Here is a 15,022-nt window from a genome sequence, read left to right as displayed (position 1 = left end):
ACAGTTCATAAATAGGCAAGGGGCCTGAGTCACCAAGGTGGGACAGGAACTGTGTGCAACCTGATTATCCTGTCTCTTCCCCGGCACTTAGTATTTAGTGCTTAACAAAGGCGATAATTGAAATTTCTGCATTACACCCAGTTACAAGGGGACTGGAGGGAAGTTTGTAAAGCCTGGATTGAACAGAAAGCAGTGTAGCCTAGTGGATAGAGTATGGACTTGGGAGTCAGAAGGACCTGAGTTCTAATCCCATCTCTGCCATTCTTCTGCTATGTGATCTTGGGCAAGTCATAAAGCTCGTTATGGGCAGTGAATTATGTCTGCTTAATGCTGCATTGTACTCTTCCAAGTGCTTAGCACAGTGCTCTCCACACAGTAAACGTTCAATAAATATGATTGAATAAATGAACTTCTCTGTGCCTCATTTGCCTCATCTGTAAAATGGGGATTAAGACTGCGAGCCCACATGTGGGACATGGACTTTGTCCAACCTGATTAGCTTGTGACTACCCCAGCGTTTACTAGCACAATGTAAGCACTTAACAAATACCCTAGTTATTAATGCAGTGCTTGGCATATAGTAAATGCTGAAAAAATATTTTTAAAAATGGGCAACTGGAGGTAGGGAAAAACTTCTGATCATCTTATACTCTCCTAAGTGCTTAGTACGGTGCTCTGCACAGAGCAAGCACTCAATACCACTGAGTGATTGATTCAGTCTTTGTTCTCAACTCTAATAATAATGATGGCATTTGTTAAGCGCTTACTATGTGCCAAGCACTGTTCAAAGTGCTGAGCACTGTTCTAACTCTAACTAGACTTGTTAGAGTTCTGCCTGTCCTTATAAAAGAAGGTAAGAATACTGCATTAATATCAGTACTAAATTTATCTGGATCTCTAAGGGCAGGCCATCAGCTATGAATTATTAAATCATTTTTTGTTATACCACCAACCCCTCTTAATTTGTGCTGTCTTTTGAATGTAAGGTTTATTGAAAGATACATTCCTTGCAAGGATCTAGGGCAATTCAGGATGAAATGGTGTTCCATTTAAATAATTTACTAAGAAATGTACATGGAGCAGAAACAGAAGTTGCCTCAAGCCCATGGGTCTGTAAATAATATATTAGGCGCTATTTGTATTACTCTGGCATTAACACCTCTACTAAAGTCCATTTGTAACGTGCCTATGTTTTTAGGAATTTGCACCACAGGAGGTTATTTATTGCTGTGAAAACATCTCTGTTCTTAAGAATGCTGGCAGGGCAGAAATATAGTAGTCAGTAAGGAGCTCAATATATACTATATACTGCTGTAAGCTGCAAAACTACCCAAATCTACATCTCCAGCCCTGATCTAACTCTCTCACTACAGTCTCACGTTTCCTCCTGCCTTCAAGACATCTCTACTTGGATATCCTCCCATCACCTCAAGATTAACATGTCCAAAACAGAACTGTTTTTCTTCTCACCCAAACCCTGCCCTCCCCATGACTTTTCCATCACTGCCGATGGCACCACCATCCTTCTTGTCTCACAAGCCCATAACCTTGGCATTATCCTTGACTCCTCTCTCTCTCATTCAACCCACATATTCAATCCATCACTAAATCCTATCAGTTCCACCTTCACAACATCAATAAAATGCACTTTTTCCTCTCTATCCAAACTGCTGCTACGTTAATACAATCACGTATCCTATCCCACCTTGATTATTGCATCAGCCTCCATGCTGACCTCCCTGCTGCCTATCCCTGACTCCAGTCCTTACTTCACTCTGCTGCCTGGATCATTTTTCTACAAAAATGTTCAGGACATGTTTCCCCACTCATTAGGAAACTCCAGTGGTAGCCCATCCACCTCCTCATCAAAAAACAACTCCTCACTCTTGGCTGTAAAGCAGTCAATCAACTTGCCCCCTTCTACCTCACCTCACTACTCTCCTACTATCAATCAATCAATTGTATTTATTGAGCACTTACTGGGTGCAGAGCACTGTACTAAGTGCATGAGAAGTACAAGTTGGCAACATATAGAGACAGTCCTTACCCAACAGTGGGCTCACAGTCTAAAAGGGCTCACAGTCTACTACTACGAATAATAATAATGATGGCATTTATTAAACACTTACTATGTGCAAAGCACTGTTCTAAGCACTGGACCCAGCCCTTGCACTTTACTCCTCTAATGCCAACCTTCTCACTGTACCTCAATCTCAACTATCTCACCACCGACCCCTTGCCCATGTCCTGCCTCTGGCCTGGAATACCCTTCCTCCTCAAATCTAACAGATAATTACTCTCCCCCTGTGCAAAGCCTTATTCATTCATTCAGTCGTATTTATTGAGTGCTTACTTTGTGCAGAGCACTGTACTAAGCACTCAGAAAGTACAATTCAGCAACAGATAGAGACAATCCCTACCCAACAATGGATACGATGAGTGATTGTACTAACAGGGTAGTGGTTTGGATGGAGAGGAATGGGCGGATTTTGGCAATATTGTGAAGGTGAGACCAGCAGGTTTTGGTGACGCATTGGATGTATGGGGTGAAAGCGCATCTCCTCCAAGAGGCCTTCCCTGACTAAGCCCTCCTTTCCTCTTCTCCCCCTCCCTTCTGCGTCACCCTGACTTGCTCCCTTTACTCATTCCCTCTCCCAGCCCCACAATGCCTAAGTACATATCTGTAATTTATTTATATTGATGTCTGTCTCCCCTCTAGACTGTAAGCTTGTTGTGGGCAGGGAATGTATCTTTTATATTGTACTCTTTCAAGCGTTTAGTACAGTGGTCTGCACACAGTAAGCGCTCAATAAAAATGATTGAGAGAATGAATGAATACTAGACTGTAAGCTTTTTATAGGCAGAAAACATGTCTACCGACTCTGTTTTACTATACTCTCCCAAGTGCTTAGTTCACTGCTGTGCGCACAATAAATGACATTAATTAATACTGTGGAAAATACTGATGAAGTAGAGTAGAACCTCTTTGCCATTCTGGAGAGGGTCACTTTAACTTGGAAGGGATGGATAGAAAAAGTAGCTATCTTAATGTCCCTGGACCTTGGGAGAAAAAAGAGTTCTTTGATTTAGTCTATGGTACTTGTTTTATATGGTATTTGTTAACTGCTTACTACATATCAAGAACTGTTCTAAATGCTGGGGCAATACAAATTAGGTTGCTTACTGTCCCTGTCCCATGTGGGGCTCACAACCTAAGTGGGAGGGAGAAGGGGTATTGAATCCCCATTTTGCAGCTAAGGAACTGAAGCACAGAAAAGTGAAGTGACTTGCCCAAGGCCACACAGCAGGCAGGAAGGATTAGAACCCAGGTCTTCCAGCTCCTAGGCCTGGGCTCTTTCCATTAGGCAATGCTGCTTAATGAAACCTTTGTTTTTCCTATCTGCATTTGCTCTTATTGAAACCCACTATTTTGAGGTAAGAGAATGTTGCATTTTATTTACTATGAGGGAGGGAGAAGAGTTCACCAAGAGTAAAGAATGGTATATCACATTATCTCCTCTTATGCTCTCACTGATTTTATCATCTTCTAATAGGAGAAACCTGAGGAGCAGCTTCCTTTGTTCTAAATTCCAACCTGATTTTCCTGTCCATGCAGAACAGGATCAGATCAGCCTAATTTTTTTATTGTTGTTGGTTGAATGTTTTTAGCAATAGTACATTCTCTTAAGATTACTTGTCCAGAATTTTCACAGGGAGCAAGTGTTTAATGACTGACATAGTTTAAGAGATGGAATTGATTTCTGGCCAACTGGGGGATAGGGAATTAACATCTCTTTGACTTAGCTATTTCATGGATAGAGTTAGTAGTACTTATTGTCCACCTTTTAGGCCCCCAACTAAGCATCTGCAATTAAGATCAGTGAGTTTGCAAAACATTCTGTCATTCTTGGAAAAAGTATATTGAGTAATATTGGTACCAAAAATTGTAGGCAAAGAAAAGTCCCCACAGAAGAATGCTTCTAAATACTAAACAAAGTAATTTTCAAATACTTGAAAAAATATGCAGTTCAATCTACGGCATTTTGCCTTAAAAGAAATGCTAGTTTTTTAGCTTAAAAATTTGTTTTGAAAACCTCTTCCCCTGCAATTTCATAACGCATTCTTCAGTTGTAAAACACTTTCATTATGAAACTTGGTTTATAGAAATATAAATGATTTTGCCCCTGCAACAGAAAATGTTTTAGTTTATTCTGTTCATCAACTATTCTGCATCAAATTTATTAATTTCTTGGAGAAACAGTGTGGTCTAGTGAAAAGTGAATGGGCCTTGGGAGTCGGAGGACCTAATCCTGGCTCTGCCACTTGCTTGCTGTGTGACCTTGCGTGCATCATTTAACTTTTTTGTGCCCCAGTTTCCTCATCTATAAAATGTGGATTCAAAACCTGTTCTCCCTCCTACTTCAATCGTGAGCCCCATGTGGAACAGGGACTGCATCTGCCCTGATTATTTTGTATTTAATCCAGTGTTTAGCACATATATAATACTAAGCACTTAAGAAATAATAGAATTATATTGTTATAATTGTTAATAATATATCAGTCATATTATTAAATGCTTCCTGTCACTTTACTAACTGGAGTAAGCAAAGCATAACATAGTGGATAGAGCACAGGCCTGGGAGTTAGAAGGTCGTGAGTTCTAAACCAGGCTCCACCACTTATTTGTTGTGTGGCCTTGGGCAAGTCACTTCGCTTCTCTGGGCCTCAGTTACCCCATCTGTAAAATGGGGGTTAAGACTGTGAGCCTCAAGAGGGGCAGGGACTGTATCCAACCCGATGTCCATCTATCCACCCCAGTGCTTAGTACAGTGCTTAGCACATAGTAAGTGCTTAACCAATACCACAATTATTATTATTATTTTCAAAGACTGGAGATAAAAACTGTGGCTTGGAGGAGAATTTCTTGTAGTTAAGGTGCTCTCAAATATCTGATCTGGGTTACCTGTGAAATATTTTTACTTGTATAATTAAGAAAAAATTTGTGGCTATACCATTTTGATTCACGGAGGTATAACAACTGAGTGAGATTCAAAATTATGATTAAAAAGTACGTCATTTCCCTATAAAATCTTAGAAAATCAATCAATCGTATTTATTGAGTGCATACTGTGTGCAGAGCACTGTACTAAGCACTTGGGAAGTACAAGTTGGCAACATATAGAGACGGTCCCTACCCAACAGTGGGCTCACAGTCTATAATCAATCAATCAATCAATCATATTTATTGAGCGCTTACTATGTGCAGAGTACTGTACTAAGCGCTTGGGAAGTAAAAATTGGCAACACATAGAGACAGTCCCTACCCAACAGTGGGCTCACAGTCTAAAAGGGGGAGACAGAGAACAGAACCAAACATACCAACAAAATAAAATAAATAGGATAGAAATGTACAAGTAAAATAAATAAATAAATAAATAAATAGAGTAATAAATATGTACAACCATATATACATATATACAGGTGCTGTGGGGAAGGGAAGGAGGTAAGATGGGGGGATGGAGAGGGGGACGAGGGGGAGAGGAAGGAAGGGGCTCAGTCTGGGAAGGCTTCCTGGAGGAGGTGAGCTCTCAGCAGGGCCTTGAAGGGAGGAAGAGAGCTAGCTTGGCGGAGGGGCAGAGGGAGGGCATTCCAGGCCCGGGGGATGACGTGGGCCCAGGGTCGATGGCGGGACAGGCGAGAACGAAGGGGGAGACAGAGAACAAAACAAAACATATTAACAAAATAAAATAAATAGAATAGATATGTACAAGTAAAATAGAGTAATAAATACGTACAAACATCTATACATATATACAGGTGTTGTGGGGGAAGGGAAGGAGGTAAGGCGGGGGGGTGGAGAGGGGGAGGGCGGGAAGGGGGAGAGGAAAGAAACTTCAGTGGGCTTGGTTTTCTGTTGTTGTTCCAGTTGAGCAGGTTCTTTAGTCTAGTCTTTAGACAGAAGTCTTTAGCCTAGTTCAATCTTGGTAATATTATCTGGGATTTCAGGTTGAAGCAGCTTGAAGTTAGCTGGTTTCTGGCTCAACTGGTTTATCCGTTTTGCAATTTATTCTTGGCTGAGAATATTGGTGGGTCACAGAGGGAAGAAATCATTAATTTGGGTAACTTCAGTCATCATTTTATATTCCTGGTTCTTACCTGCCAGTCAAGGTTAAAGTTATATTAACGTTGGTTAATATAAAATTTTATATGTATGTTTGTACATAGTTTTATGCTGTACATTAACTTTTGTGGGGTCTGTTCCCCTTCCAGTTCAGATAAGGCACTGGATGCCTCTGACTGGAATTTTAACTTCGAGCACCCGCCTTCTGTCAGTCTTGGCTCTTGTCCCAAAACTTTTTTTGGGTAAGACGACTGAGTGAGATTCAAAATTATGATTAAGAAGTAGGTCATTTCCCTGTAAAATCTTTGTTTATTGTTATTATTGTTCTCTCCTGAGCACTTACTATAGTGCTCTGCATATAGTAAACGCTCAATAAATACTATTGACTTGGTGGCTTGAGAGCACACCCTTAACAATAATAATAATAATAATAATAATAATAATAATAATAATACTGATACTTGCTAAGCATTTACTATGTGCCAATCACTGTTCTAAGCACTGGGGTAGACACAAGTTAATCATGTTGGACACAGTTCATGTCTCACATGGGACTCACACTCTTAAACCCCATTTTACAGATGAGGTAACTGAGGCCCAGAGAAGTGAAGTGACTTGCACAAGTGCACACAACAGGCATGTGGCAGAGCTAAGGCCTGGCTCCAATTTCTCTGGAGCAGGTGGGTAGGTCATGGGACCCTCACCCTGTACTCATTCATTCAGTCAATCTTATTTATTGAGCACTTACTATGTGCAAAGCACTGTACTAAGCGCTTCAGAGAGTACTAAGCACTTCTATTTGCCTGTTGTGTGACTTGGGGAAAGTAACAACCTCTGTGGGTCTCAGTTTCCTTAACTGTGAAATGGGTTTAAATTTCTTCTCTACTTTGTCCTTAGACTGTGAGTCCTATGTGGTAGACTAGAGAGTAGCCTACTAGAGAATATCTAACTAGAGAATATCTTTATGTGGTAGATTAGAGTATCTATCACAGTGTTTCACTCAAGACATTGCATACTATATGCAGATAAATTACTCTTAAACTTATTTGAGAACAAAGAACATGTATTCTAATTTTGTTGACCTTTCTCAACTGTTTAGTATAGTTTTTGTTTACAGTAGGAATTCAACAAAAACTACAGATTGATTGGGAAGCAGTATGGCTGAGTGAAAATAGTATGAACCTAGGAGTTAGGGGATCTCAGTTCTATTCACATCTCTGTCACTCACCTGCTCTGTGAACTTGGGCAAGACGCAACTTTTCTGTGCCACAATTTCCTCATTAGTTAAATGGTGATTAAATAACTGTTCTTCATTCATTCAATCATATTTATCTTACTGTGTACAGAGCACTGCACTAAGCGCTTGGGAAGTACAAATCAACAACAGCTTCCTCCCTCAGACTGTGAGCATTGTGTGGGACAGGGAGTCTGTCTAATCTGATTATATTCTATCTACCCTGGTGCGTAGTGCAATTCTTGGCATATAGTAGACTCTGACTACAATTAATAATTCTTACAGACCATGCTTCTTTTACTTGTCAATTTTGGATTTTTCTTGTAGTGATAATAATAATAATAGTATTTGTTAAATGCTTACTATGTGCCAGGCACTGTACTAGCGCTAGGGTAGAGACAGTTAATCAGATTAGACACAGCCCCTTTCATATATGGAGCTCACAATATTATTTCCCATTTTACAGATGAGGTAGCTGAGGCACAGGGAAGTTAAGTAACTTGCCTAAGGTCACACAGTAGGCAAGTGGCAGAGCAGCAACTAGAACTCAGGCCCTCTGAGTCCCAGGCCTGTGCTTTTACTACTAGGCCATGTTCCAAGGAGAGAGACAGAGTCACAAACAGACCCAAGGGTGAGGCTCATAATGTTTACCTGGGGCAAACATTACTGATGGCAAATACAATTCATTTTATTGTGCAATTTTGGTATAACAAAAATGGCAGCTCACATGCTCAGTAGTATTAGGTGAGCTTGTTCTGAATGAGGTAGATGATTTTTAGGGCCCCTTTCTGGGAAAATTGTATGTTCCTTAAATGGAACTCTTCTGATACCCAGAATACTGTCAGATACAGCTGCTGCTCCTGCCTCAGTAACAGAAAAAGCAACATTCCTGCATGCCAACTTGCATAGTATTTTTGGTAATGGGATTCCTATCAGCAACAGGGTATGAACCTGAGTTGAGTTTTTCTACTGGTGGCACGTTTTTCACAGGTAGGTCAAGGATGACGAAAAATTCCCAGAGATTCAGAAAACCACCCCCCTCCCACCTAATGGCCTTTCTTTTTTCACTTTTGTCATCAGTATTTGTTAGGGATATGAAACTGAGGCATTAAGGATATTTTCAGAATGCAGATATGAATGGTTTCTGACCTCAAGGACTTTAGTTACAAAAACCACATCAAGCAACCAGATTTATTGAGTGCTTACTGTGTGTATCTAGAATTAGAAAAAAAAATCAGGATCATGCTGTTTCTATAACACTTCAAATCTTTTCATTGATTATCAATCCCTTTCTTGCCTACATATTTTTTTAAAAATGTTCTTAACTCTTTGTCTTCCTGATCAGTTTTTCTTATTGAGCGCTACTGCATGGAGAACATTATACTAGAGGTCTAGGAATAAAAAGTTAAAGAAAATACAAAAAAGAAACCATAGTACTTCCCCTCAAAGAGCTTAAAGTCCAACTGCTTATTCCATTGTCCTTAAAGCCCTTGAAGTTCACAAGTCCCCTTGAGAGAGCATGGAAAGGAGGATGAGAGAGGGACATGTGCTGAGATGAGACGAAACCCTGCGAGCCCATAAATCCCAGTCAGATGAGCTCAATGTCAAGTACCATCAGAGAGGGGAAACGGTGGTAGTGAAAGAGGATGTTGCACCCTTCTTGTCATGTGTCCACTGGTCCATGGTTCACAGAAAAGAGAGAAATCAATCAATGATATTTATTGAGCATTTACCGTGTGCAGAGCATGGAACTAAGTGCCCAGGAGAATACAATATAACAGAGTTGGTAGACATGTTCCATGCCCACAGCGAGCTTACAGTCTAGAATGGGAGGAGAAGGCACATGAGCCAGAGAGATACTGGGCAAATCCTGGGGAGATCAGAATGCTGTAGGTACAAAATGCGATTCATTTGCTTTGACTTTCTATTGTAGAGCTTTGCAACAAAGGGCAGGATCCAAACACAGCTCCATGTTGTCTAATCAGAGTCGCTAACTGGAGGCCGATCCTGATTTGCCCATTCCTCTTTCCAAGAAGCCAGTTGCCTAGTGACTTTAAGAACCAATCAACGGCCCAGGTTCTTACCAACCTGGTAAGAAGGTGCTGTAGATAGGACTGGAAGAATTGCACTTTAAAGTCTTACTGCTGACCAACACTAAGAATGAAGTCCCTAAAAATCCATTGATCCATACATCTGGCCTGTTGTAACCTCTGCTCTGTCTACTCTTCTGACACATAAAATGAATTGGGCAACTGTGAATTGAAGCCTTAAAGGGGTCTGGTGATTATATAATAGAGATTTTTTTTTTTGCTTTCACCATTGTGCCCTTCTAATATTTTGTTCTGATTTTCAATGATCCTTTTTATTTTCCATGTTTCCTTTATTCTGACCAAATTGTCAGAGTTCTTTTTCATCATTCACGTACATTTTCTCAAGGACTTCAGTCCGGGAATAGCTTTTCTTTCTGATATACTAAAACAGATAATCCTCAAATCCATTCTCTAAAATTTGTTTCTGGATAAAGTTGACATCTCAGCCTTCCATTATCCAAGACTGGAAGCAAAGTTCCTCTACGCAAATTTCTGGGAAGTCCAAGAATACACAGTGGTAGTTGCCACTTTTGTTGCCATATAAGCAGCATATTCCCAGTGGTTAAAAGGCACTCCCCTCCCCTCACTTCCTCTTATTCTCTTCCTTTTTCTCTCCCTTACTCTGTCATGCTTTCCTCTTAAGCAACCACCTTCAAAGGCTCCCACCCCAAGTAATCATATTTATTAAATGTTTACTGTGTGCAGAGCACAATACTAAGCATTAGGAGTGTAAAATATAACAAAGTTGGTGGACACGTTCCCTAACCTGCAACAAGGTATAGTTCCATAAAACTACTCACTTTGCCTTCTACTACTTTCTGAAATTTAAAGACGTTGCTTCCCTATTGATAGGATTAAAAACCAAGGAAAATTCAGTGGAAAAGATGTCTTGGATGTAAGTTGGAGATAAACTAGTTTATATGAGGCAAATTTGCATTTCTTTAATACTATCCACCTTGAAGCAATTAAAAAGGTGGTGTAGGTCAAATGCTAATGTAGAAACGTGTTGGTGTTTAGGAAAGACAACTAGCTCTAAAGCCTTTTTTATAAATCTAGTAAGAAAGTGGTGCCAACAGAAAGAGAGACACTGCTCATTCTAGTTGCTGTTCTATTTGGTTGATATTTGATATCTACTTGATACTTCTCTCCTTGATTCTGGTCCTTGGATTGCTTCGACCCAAGAAAGAATAGCTACTTCAGATTATTTCACCTCAACAAAGCATTCTTCTAAATGGGAGATGTGTTTCGGTTTTGAAGACTTGGCCAGTGTAAAGTGAAAGTGCATGCTCTCTCTCTGTCCTCTTTCTGTCTTTCCCATTAGTTTAAGATCTTGATGGACAGAGACAGTGTCACTTCTTTGTTCTGTACTTCCCAGGCAACTATATAGTGCACTGCACCAAGTGAATGCTCAATAAATAGTACTATCACATAAGGTTAGATCATCAGTTCATGGAATCAAACAATTTTACTAGAAAAATCTATTAGGTCCAGACCATTAGAGTTTACCTAAAGCCCATTAAAGTAGTTCTTCTATTCCCTTAGCATAGTCCAGCACAGCATTCTCCAAAACATGCTGTGGCAAAAGGCTTCCTTTTAAAACTCATTAGCATGCTGCAGACAGGTAATTTTGTCTCACACCCACATCTCTGAGGACTTAATACAGGGCTAGTACCCTGTGGATGCTCTCAAAATGAAGAGTGAATTAATGGAATGAACAGGCCAATGAACTCTGTGGGTTTTGAAGTTTGAGTACAGTATATCTGGAAGAAGTTGGAGGGGCCAGGTTTCTCTGGGTCTTTCCTCCCCTCACCCCTTTTTGCTTTTCTTTAATATCCTCCATTCCTTCCCGTCCTTCATTTCTGACCCAGTAGATCTGTGTCAGTGAGACGGGGGAAGGATACAGAAACAACTGAAAACTTCCAGGTGGCCCCAGACAAGACTTCAGTGTCTATGACTGTCAGCAAGACAAAATTCAGACCAGAAGGACACTTCTAAACCAAAGTGTTTCTTCTGGCTTGCATTCCTGAATTCTATACCACCCTGAGAGAGCAGATTTGGCACTTTGGAATCCATTTCATCCTGTGGTCACCTCAGAAGTCACAGGACTTGATATATTTCTTCTGGGCTCCCAGATTCCCATTGGTTCAGTGCCATCCAAAGAGATGCGAAGGGACTCAGCCTGAACAGGGAACCCTCAAGGACAGAACCTATGTAGGAATCTCTTAAATCAATAAATTGCATTTACTGAACACTTACTGTGTTAGGGAACTATACTAAGCTCTTGGGAGAGTACAATTTAACAGAGCAGGTAGACATGTTCCCTGCCCACTAAATGGGTCACCTGTGTATTCCCCAACTTTTCTCTAGGCCTGTTGTGACCTAGTTTCCCTGAAGACACACCTGGGGGAATGATGGGTCTGGTGAATTGTATATTCCAAGTGCTTGTTACAGTACTCTGCACACAGTAAGCAGTCAATAAATAAGACTGAATGAACGAATGGTGAATAAAGGAATCCTTGTGTCTTCAGCAACACTGATGGTTTTTGTGTGAGGCACTCAATGGCCTAGCATTGATTCCCTGGAGACTATCTCATTGAGAAAATAGTGTCATGCCATTTTATAATTCCCCCAGGGCTACTAAAATGCATTTTTCCTGGTGAGAAATAATAGCAAAGAGGAAATAACATTCTCCTGGAGAAAGACTATGCACTTTGAGTGTGTAGATGCAAATTACTCATACATGCTTTGATGGCCACATCTGTGGCCATCTTGTATTTCAGACACCAGAGCAGGACTTTTAGGAGAATCCAAACAGAGATCTAGTTAAATAGGTTAAATATTGGATTTTGAGAGTGTGAATTCTACTGGCAGCTCTTCTAGCTATTACAGTGTTTGTTTGGGCTAATTGATGCTTTCATCTTTTTGTTTCTTGGTTGCCACATCTGTAAGATAGTTAATACCTATGTATCTTGCTTGGGTGTGGTGAAGAATAACAAATGAGGTATTCACATATGTTAATACTAGCTCATGTTAATGGACAAGGCCTTTCTGGCCTACCTCCTCAATCTTAGGTCCATTTTAATGTGTTCTTTCCAATCACAAACAGTAATGATAAATTTTACACAGTACTTAAATTTTCCTCTCTCATTTTTGGTTTGAATTCATTGTTCCAAAATGGTTACATGATAATGCATGGAACATTAGTGAGTCTGGAGTTGTATCTCCAAGCCTGTTGACTTCTGATGGTGGAATAAGTGAGTTTTTGCAGCAGCAATACTCCTTGAGTCAAACATATGTTTAAAAAAGCATTCAAAAAAATTCAGATGCTGGTCCCAAATTAGGCAGACCTCTTCAATCTAGAAATTCAGGGGGAGAGCTCTCAGAAGAAGGAAGGTCTTGTAATCATCATCATCAGTGGTAGTTATTGAGTGCTTACTATGTGCAGAGCAGTGTACTAAGCACTTGGGAGAGTACAACAGAATTGGCAGACACATTCCCTGCTCACAAGAACTTAGAGTTTAGATGAGGAAACCGCCAAATATTAACTACACAGAAAAGGCTGTTGCTGAAAACAGTTTCCTGGACCACAGAATCTTCCTGTAGACTTCTTGACAGTGTGTCCTTGCTAATGTTTAATAAGATAAACCTGCAGAATGACCATCAAGACTACTTAATAAGAAATGGAGTCAATGGGTGGCTCAGTGGAACCACTACAAAGAGTGGCAACCAGCTGAATCCATCTTAGTAATAGAGGTAGCCAAAGTGATACCTAGAAACTAATCAATTCTGGAGTCTTTGAATCAAATTACAGTCCCTAAAGACAAATCCTAACCAGACAATGATGGGGAAAAAAAATCAGTAGTATTTATTAAGCACTTACTCTGAGCACTTGGGAGGATACAGTAGAGTTAGTGGACATGCCTCTCAAGGGGCTTACCATGTTATTGACTTTGGAAAAGTCCTGAAGTTTAGTCCTTGAAATTTCTTTTTTTTTTTTTTAAAGTTTTTCCACCAGTGTATTACCTGAAGTTACTAAAAAAAACACATACAAGAGCATCCTGAAGTTTAGTCCTTGAAATTTCTTTTTTATAAGTTCTGCCACCAGTGTATTCCCTGAAGTCACTAAAAAAAATCACACAAGAGCATCAAAAAGTATTACAGGTTCACCAGAGAATTTCAAATACATGCTTTTTTTGTCTTGTTTTTCCTCAGAAAGCTATAGTATAGCAACTCTTGTTTCTGGAAAGAGGCCCTTCATATCTCAGTAGAAAAGCTTAGAGGCATCGTTCTAGCATCTTCCCTTTGGATAAGGTATTAAGCATTTAGCATATTAGGTTGGTTTCTGCTTTAGTGGAATAGCAAAATAATGGTTCTAAATCTTTTAAGAAAAATCCAGATGATCTCTTCATCACTTAACAATAAAGTCAATTAGCTAGAGTAAGCTTCCTAAATGTTACAGAAGCAAGAGTATTTTACTTTTAATGACCCAAAGCTGGTCTCTCAAGGGATCAGGCAATTCAAATAAATAGGAGAAAGCACTTACCTCTTGTACTGGGTAGGGTGAGCTGTATCTGCTGGGCTGTGTGACTCCTCACTGCATAGAGTGCTGCTCACCGTCTCTGAGCTAGGATTCCTACAGCTCCACCCTGGCCTCTATCACTTATACCCAGCTCCTGTTAGGCTGAGCTTAATGATTAATTATTGACAAAGGGAAAACACTCCCACACCAACTTTAAAGCCCAACTGAACTGCTCCTAATGACTCTTTAAAGATGGTAATGCCTCCTCTCCCTTGCCCTAACTTCCTACAGGCTGACCCTTTCTACACTGTACAATTATGTTAGTCACTGGAGGAATGTAGCCAAACAACTCATTTTTTATTTGGTTTTCTCCATTCAGTTATCACTCTTCTAGGAAACAGCCTCCCCTAAATCCTCCTGGCTAGGTGCACTGTCTCGGTGGAACGGCTCTGTGGCTCTGGAAAGCAGCAATGCAGGCTGAGGCATTGCTGGCAACTCTGCTACTGCAGTAGCATCCAGAGTCAGAGCAGGAGGGAGGACAAGATGAATCTCTCGTCTCCCTCTCCCGGATGACTACTATCAATGAAAATGATTAAAGGCGGCTGTCCCTGGATGGTGGTGGGCAGGAGTGAAACACAGAAATCAGGAGAGTTTGAAAGGTATGCCCCTCTTTGTGCTAGTATAGTACAGTATTTGTCCCATCTGCAGGCTTCTGCAATAATTAAAAAACAACAACCCAGTATTCATTACAGCAAGATTGAAGTCTGATAGCCAGACTACAGCCAGGGTAGTGAGCCAAATGTGGCTAGTGTGTGTGCATGCTTTTAACTAAATGCATTTCACACCATTTTATTCTGAGGGAAATTAAAATGTTATAGTCAGTGAGATACATTTTGCAGTCTCTGAGGATGCAAATGTTAACTGTTTGCCTTGCTGATAGACTGCACTTCTTTAAAGATGTACGTCTCTCCTGGAAAGCAGGTGAAAAACTGGTAACAAGAGCTATTGAGATCACTGGTGGAAGGTACTCAGACAATGCAAATTGGGGGGTCTATGAG

The 15,022-nt window shown here is 40.4% G+C and overlaps 1 protein-coding gene across 2 annotated transcripts in view; it reads right to left on the bottom strand.

The window, feature by feature from the left end:
- The window catches only part of SPTSSB (serine palmitoyltransferase small subunit B), a 39,015-nt gene extending 24,649 nt beyond the window's left edge, over positions 1-14,366 (bottom strand). For both annotated transcript variants that reach the window (XM_038750274.1, XM_038750283.1), the window contains exon 1: positions 13,989-14,366. The gene's annotated coding sequence lies outside the window, so the exon portion shown is untranslated. The remainder of the gene's footprint in view (positions 1-13,988) is intronic.
- Between the last annotated feature and the right edge of the window lie 656 nt (positions 14,367-15,022).

The sequence above is a fragment of the Tachyglossus aculeatus genome, chromosome 1, assembly GCF_015852505.1.
Source record: "Tachyglossus aculeatus isolate mTacAcu1 chromosome 1, mTacAcu1.pri, whole genome shotgun sequence".
Taxonomy (NCBI): Eukaryota; Metazoa; Chordata; class Mammalia; order Monotremata; family Tachyglossidae; genus Tachyglossus; species Tachyglossus aculeatus.
This window is presented reverse-complemented; position numbering and strand designations above follow the sequence as displayed.